Source organism: Papilio xuthus, unplaced genomic scaffold, assembly GCF_000836235.2.
Source record: "Papilio xuthus unplaced genomic scaffold, Pxut_1.1 DF827570.1, whole genome shotgun sequence".
NCBI lineage: Eukaryota > Metazoa > Arthropoda > Insecta > Lepidoptera > Papilionidae > Papilio > Papilio xuthus.
This window is the reverse complement of record NW_013531079.1, coordinates 797,803-806,008: the sequence shown is the minus strand read 5'-3', so window position 1 is coordinate 806,008 and position 8,206 is coordinate 797,803. Positions and strand designations below refer to the sequence as shown.

General features: G+C 33.0%; 1 non-coding gene across 1 annotated transcript; it reads left to right on the top strand.

Annotated features, from left to right (window-relative positions):
* Window positions 1–1,529: 1,529 nt before the first annotated feature.
* On the top strand, window positions 1,530–1,601 carry TRNAW-CCA (transfer RNA tryptophan (anticodon CCA)). Its single transcript has one exon. It is a non-coding gene; the product is annotated as a tRNA-Trp (tRNA).
* Window positions 1,602–8,206: the final 6,605 nt, after the last annotated feature.

The following is an 8,206-nucleotide window of genomic DNA, read 5'->3' as shown; positions in this document are numbered from 1 at the left end:
CATAATCTGGAAGAACACATAGGCTTACTTATTAAGTGTTAACCCTTAGTAGGCTGATTTACATACGAAAGTGATTTATTTTTAATATTACTGTGTTTGCTTGATTGTTTGAAATTTGTTTTTTTTAATTTCGTTGGAAAGAATATTATACGACAGTAAAATAGGTACAGCCAACCTATCAAAAAAACTAATAGTAATGTGAACATTCGGTTTAAAAGATTGGTATCAAAATTGAAACTCTAGGCTAATAAGGGTGAGCACACAAGGAATCGCGGGCGAAAGCTAGTATAAAGATTTTCCTTATTCGAGAATCGAATCGTCTACCGCACATAAATAAAGCTATATTAAAGCATTATTTTCATAAATCATGCCTTCATCACGTATAATATTAGCAACACTCAGCTTTGCAATCCAGTTTTTGTGTCAACAATAAGTTTGTATATATTTTTAAGTGGCAACACCATAATCTCGAGACATCCAATTTAAAATACTCCCGATCGTGAAACCAGCCAGTTTGCAATATATCTAGGAAAATTGTAAAACTCAATACTTTTAAAATAATTCATTTTAGTGACTCATCTTCATTATTAACTATAAGTCCCCGAGAGGCTCGGAGCCCACCCTAAGTTAAAGGTGATTAGGCCATAGTCAACCACCGAGTGCGGATTGCATCACGATGTTTTCCTTCACAGTACATACATATGTAAATGTATGTAAATGTATGTACAGAACGTCTGATAAATGTACATATGTAAATTGAAAATCGAAAAACACATTGGTACATGGCGAGATTCGAACCCAGGACCTGCAGATTGCAAGTCAAATGCTTGACCCCTGAGCTACCGATGTTCTTCGCTCACCTTATTGTTTTTAATTAAAGTCCTATATCAATTTGATTGGCTGTAATCTGTAGCCTGTTGGATTTACAATTTTCCTAATCTATAATTTTCCTAGGCAAATTAGAAACTGGCAGTATTCACGATTGTTCGGTAACAGTTTTCTACTTTGCTTAACGTTAGCAGAAATAAGACATGTTTCGTTCCAAAGGTAGTCAAATATGCATTCACTGCATATATCTATAAAATTTTTAGTAGCTTTTAGTTTTTGTTTGAGAATTCGTATATTTTAATATTTTATATAAGCTTCTTTATGTATCTTTTATGTTACGAAGTGATTGGTTCTACGACTAGCCGTCGTACTAAAAAAAGCTTAATTAGTTGTATATGTGTTCTTCCAGAGTATGTTTTATATGTATGCTAAATTGCAGATGTATCCATTAAAGCCATTCTGGAGATATCTTCTTACAAACATCCATCCATCCAAACATTCGCATTTATATTTTTGCAGAGACAAATATATTATTAAAAATATTTTCAGTTCATTTAAAAGATTTATATTATAAATAAAGATATAATATTGATAGAATATGAATATTTATATATCATTGCAAAAAAGAAAATAAAAAATCCCTCCTTAACATTAACGTACGCGATAATAAAACGATAAATAAATTCGCACATGTATGTATCGACTCCGTGGCGCAACGGTAGCGCGTCTGACTCCAGATCAGAAGGTTGCGTGTTCAAATCACGTCGGGGTCAAAGTATTTTTTTTTTGTATTTTTCGAAAAAAAATTCTCCAAAATCCCCTTGATTTTTTTTTAATTTTTTGTTATAAAAGATATATAAAGCAAAATATATTCTTTAAATATTACGAATATATAACAGCTTTGAGAAGACGATATAGTACGAAGAGGTGGTAATTGGATCAAATAGAGAATTTTGGAATAAGATTTTGTTTCTTAAATTAAATAGATTCAGATAAAAAAAATTATGTCAGTAAATAAAAATAAGTCAAGTCTATTTGTTACCAGCCAGTTTGTAAATAGTTGAACTGACGAAGGAAGGAAGGAGTTAACTATCGGAAGGCAGAATAATGAGGATGCAGCGAAATGTCGCACCGCGAACAATATGACAAACACTCGAACATGTATCATATATAGAAAACTTTGTTAAGATTTAACTCAAAAACTACTTGACTTATTCAAAAAATTCTTTTATTATTAAAATTGACTATAAATAAATCTTACTAATATCGTAAATGCGAATGTTTAGATCGATGTTTGTTTGAATATATCTCCGGAACGGATGCACGGATCTCGCTGAAATTTGGCATAGATGTAGAACATAGTCTGGATGAACATAGGCTACAGGCAGGCGACAGCTACTATTATCTAATATTGTTTTTAACGAACTTCAAATCTTAATCCATTTTTACTTATCCGGCATTTTTAAAATAGCTTACGAGGCAACATAAAGGTTTGATATACCGTGAGCGTGTTAAAAATTCTTTATCCCTGTCTACCCTTCTTTATTAAAAACGTGATAGTTTACGATTATTTTAATAATGCTGTAAATCATGAATTATTATTAAGATAGATTTCCACACGTGGTTGAAGCGTTAAATATTCATTGCTTCGTCACGTGTCGTCGTAAATGAGGGATAACGCCATAAAAACCTACCCCTTCTGATATTATTAGATTATGTGACATAAAGATAACGGTAACTATGCAATAAATTGACAATAGAACATTAAATATATGACAAAAGTTTCCCAAATATAGTTCCTAGGCAGTATAATAAGACAATACGTACGATTGAAGATAACATAAATACGAATGTTTGGATGGATGGATGGATGTTTGTTTGAATCTATAGAATGGTAATATATCACTGAAATTCGGCATAGATTCAGAATAAATGTGGAAGAACACATAGACTACGAACTACCCTCAGATTTGAATAAATGTATTTCACGAAAAAACATAAAGTGCAAGCTCAAAACATTTCTGTCCGGAAGACCTTAACGATAAATAAACCAATGAGGTTTATTTAGCGTTAAATATATGTTTATTTGTATTCAACATTGTATAGTTAAATAAATAAAAAAAAAATAAGTTTTTTTTTTAATTTTGGTACAGACGTAGTCACGGGCGACAGCTAGTTAGTCAATACATTCCGTCTCGTAAATATGAAGAAACATTTTAAGATATCTTCATTTTTAAGTCTATCTTAAAAATATTTCTTTTTAAATTTTCTCATCTCCATTTCTTGGATACACGAAGTATTATTATAAAGGCATCGAATTGAACATCTCTCAATATCGGAGGTCTTATGAAAGAGCTCAGACGAACCAAGAAGGTTTTATTTAAAAATGAAATTGGAAATCAATTCCGTGCCACCTTACCAGGGTTGCCACATTTTTGTATTTGAAACGAATTATTAAAGTTAAATTATATGGCTTTAGTCTTAGTATAAAGTGTTGAGGTTTAATAACCTTTATTTTGTCATAAAAAACTTAAAGTTTAAATGAGAATAAATGTAAAATATAACGTATTGTAAACAGTATATAAGATTAAACTGATATAAAAAAAAAACGGCTACACTCACGTACATTCGTCCGGTGGCGGCACCGACTAGTTTCGAGCCCATCGGGGGCCTTTTATCAGGATGAGTGGTACTGGTATTATTTCGCGGACGCGGCCCTCAGCTCACTGCGCGCCTACTCTCTTACGGCGCGTCTTGCGAGAGCGGGGGCGCGGGGGTGCGCCGGCGTCTTCTACGATGTTGATACCAAAGCGTCGGTGGCGTTGTTGTCGGTAGACAAATAGTCGGTGCCGCCACCGGACGAATATACGTGAGTGTTTAGCCATTTTTTATATTAGTTAGTATAATGTCTCACGAAAGATTGAATAATTTAATAGTATATAAGTTTGATATAAATCAAAAACAGACCTTAGTAACCTTGAAATAAGGCAATGCATTTTTTGCCGACTTCAAAAATTAGGAGGTCATCAATTCGTCTGTATGTTTTTTATATGTGTTACTGCGTAACTCCGCTCCTGGTGCTCCGATTTTGAAAATGTTTGATCGAAAGGTTTTGCTTGCAGGTGGGTAACATTTTTTTTTATTAATTTTTAAACTGACTAGAAGTTTAGTAAATTTTGAGTTTAAGTTGAAAATATGTCACGAAAATTTACGACTTTTTTGCTTTCATCGCTTACGTTGGCTAAACTATAGGACCTACGTAAAAATGAAATATGAACGAATTGTAGCTCTTTAAATTTGCTAAATAAAAGTCTAGGATAGCATATATCTATCTATTAAAGTTTTTTCACAATAACCATTTTGTTCCTGGAAAAACATCAATTAAATTCATGCGCTACTTTCGACGATATTATTCGAGTTAGGTATTATTAATTGTCCAATAATAATCAAAATATATATTTTTCAATGTTGGTAAAGGAGTCAAGTATTGACAAGTCATTGATAGTCTTATTGTTGGGTCTACGATTATTGAATTTGACAACCCTGTTTGGGACTTCGGGACCGATATCACACAGAAAGACGCGGCCGAACCAATAACAGTATTTTCACCTTTTGTAATATACATCTAGTACTTTACAATTGGGGATGTATATTGGACTAGCTGTTGCCCGCGACTCCGTCCGCGCGACTTAAAAAAATATGATAAGTAATCTATGTTTTCTTCCAGATAATGTTCTACATGTGTGCCAAATTTCATTAAAATCCGTTCAGCCGTTCCGGAGATATCTTTAAACATACATCCATCCAAACATTCGCATTTATAATATTAGTAAGATTTGAGTTTCTATGTGTCACCGTGACCTATTATGATTTTTATTACTTTACACTAGTTGTTTTATAAATTGAGGGTGAATTGTGAACTAATATTGTTTGAATAAGTTTAAAATTTAAGTCATTTGAAATTGGATAGAGATTAAATATTTTCTATCCAATTTCACATGGCACTATCATTAAATAGTATTATTAGGTAGTCCACAACTGGGTTTTTTACCCTTCCTGATTAAAATGGATTGGTTCACGCGGTAGTTCTTTGACAGTTTGTTGATGTTTATTCAAGAAATTGAATTGGTTAGATGGATGGATGTTTGTTTGAAGGTATCTTCGGAACGGCTCTACTGAACATGATAAAATTTTGCACATATGTAGAACATAGTCTTGAAGAACATAGGCTAATATTTAAGTTTTTTTTAATTCCATGCAGACGGAGTTGCGGGCGACATCTAGTAAAATATATTAAAATGAATCGTTTTAACAGTGACCTCAAATAGTTGTAATAAGATTTTTTCCTGCAATAAAACGTACCAATTTTACATCTACCTACAAAAATATAGAAAATAAACTACATCCCATCTACATGGAACCAACAACAGAGCGGGTGCGGCTTGTGAAGCGGCTGAAAATGCAAAAGCATGCAAATACAGGGGTCTAGGCTCCGAATATCATTTTGTCCCATTCGGCGTCGAGACCCTTGATCCGTGGGGTCCTAGCGCTTTAAGACTTTTTAAGGACATTTCCAAAAAATTAACCGACATCGCAAGGGACCGAAGAGCTGGCAGCTACCTCGGTCAAAGAATTAGTTTAGCTGTACATAGGAGGAACGCTGCCAGTATCTTCGGGACCTTGCCTAAAGGGACTCCTATTATTAACATATTTTAGTTAATTATTCGGTTTTTTTTTAATTTTATTTTATATCATAGATTTAAGACTTTATGTAATCATAGAAATAAGGATGTAAATTAATTAAAATATAGAAATCTAGAACGAATAAGAAATTCTATAGGCATAGAAAGAACACAAATCATAAGAAGTGTTCGCAATAAATAGGCCGTTTTATCTAGAAATTTGTAACTACCCTCACCTCTTAATGTTATCGCTTTGGAAACTTTCCCTTTAACTTTCAGAAGGGGAACAAATTTCCTATAAGATAGGAATTATTGTTTTCTCGCTGTCTCGACGTTTTGGCAACACTTCTAGAAACAACGAAATGCTTAAGAATTGAACGTTTTTCTTAGTGATAGAATATCTTTAGAAAATAACAATCTTAGTATTATAAATGCGAATATTTGGATGGATGGATGGATAAATTAATTGGTACAAAGATATCTAAGGAACGACTCAACGGATCTTGATAAAATCTGGCATAGATGTATAGCCTGGAAGAACACATAGGCCACTTATTAAGTTTTTTTTTTAATTCTAAGTTGACGGCAACAGTCGACAAGTACTATCGATAAAAATATAAATGCGAATGTTTGGATAGATGTATGGATGTTTGTTAGAAGGTATCTCCAGAACGGCTGAACCGATTTTAATGAAATTTGGTACAGATGTAGAACATAGTCTGGAAGAACACATAAACACCGCGTCCAAATCCAGTTCAAATCCAGTGGTTGACAACCGTTCACTTGACCGTATTTTTTATCGTTTTTTTTATCGCGTGCTGCATTTTGTGCACTGGACTAACGGAACAAGTGATTTTCAATTTTCTTCACTCGAACCCTTAAAGTCCAGGGATGACAAGACGTTAAAAAGCGCACGTTTAATGCTAATACGGAAAAATAAATATGAAAATAGAAAAACTACTAATATCATAGTTCGGATACCTCTCACCTCTTATCTTTTATCTTTTTGGCAAGCTTCCTTTTAACTTAGGAAAGGGCATAAATTCTTTTTATTTACAGCTAAATTATTATTTACTTGGAGCCGGGTTGTCTCTAGTGAGAAAGCTGATCGTATATTTACGACTATAATAGCTTTTGCGTATTCTTCTATATATAGTTTTTTGATTTTTTGTTTTTTTTTCGGAATTGTTACAGATTATATTCGACGTTTGAATGAGCTTAAAATATAATAACTTTCCTTTTTCTGTCCAACAGTCTATTCTGCAGCTTTTTGTTCTGCGCGCGGAATTAAAAAAAATATTTAGTAGCCTATGTGCTCCTTCAGACTATGTTCTACATCTATGCCAAATTTCAGCGAGATACATTCAGCCGTTGTGGAGATAACTTCTAACAAACATCCATCCAAACATTCGTATTTATAATATTAGTAAGATGTATGCTTCCGGCCATAAATACTTACGCATTTTTGAAACCGAATGCGTATTCTAGTTTCTAAACTTTAATAAATGTATCAATATTTATGCAGCTGACTGTACTTCAATCGGTATTAACGCCCTTCTTACGCATATCCTCTTTCACACCATTCTATCTTCGGTCATAAATCGTTAGTTATATAAAGTCTGTTATATCGTTGTGAAGTAGACCAGAGACAATAATTGCTGTCTGTCTGTCCGCGCCCTGATTACATTGAGAGAGGGCTTCGGCACCCTGATTGTCAATGTCCTTAGGGGAACTTGTAAGTCTTGCTTGTGTTTTGAAATTATACAACATCTAGTTATTTATATATAACGCTGTCTCCCGACTCCGTCCGCGCGGTAATAAAAAAAATAATTAGTTGCCTATATGTTCTTCCAGACTATGTTGTATATTCATGCCAAATTTCATCAAGATACATTGAGATGTTCCGGAGATACCTTCTAACAAACATCCATCCGAACATTTGCATTTATAATATTTATTTATTTTTATTTATTTATTTAAAAACTGCATAGCATCATTACAGTATACAACCAATTTGACACTATACACACTTTACGTAACAGTTTACACGATAACATATTTTATAATAACAGTAAATAACATATAACAATGATAAATAAAAAGAAAAAAAATACATATATACATATATACAATACAGTGCAAGAATATATAAACGCGTAACTAAACATCAATATTCAAACGTCTTCCACACATCTGTACGCAGCCTCTGTGAATTTCGACTCGCTGCAACTAAATAAATCTATATCTCTAGATATGATATTGAGAAGCCGTATTAGTAAGATGACTTCAGACTTATGTACCTGGAATTTAGTTATTACAACATATTTGATGAGATAAAGATTAGAGTTAAAGCCAACGGAAATTTGTGTTGATAAGACCGGACATTGTCCTAAATAGCTTTAAGACAAAGTATACTATGTTATTTAAAATATGACTAAATCTTAATATTATTAAACGCACTAAACTTATGTGTCCTTTTCATAAGCGTTGCGCAACTAGAAGACTATGACCAACTCCTTACTAATATAAATGCAAATGTTTAGATGGATGTTTGTTTGTAGATATCTCCGATACGGCTCAACGGATTTTGATGAAATTTTGTATAGACATAGAATATAGTATGGAAGATTGCATAGGCTACTTATTAAGTTTTTTTTGTAGTTTGTCGGACGGAGTCGCGAGCGACAGCTACCAAG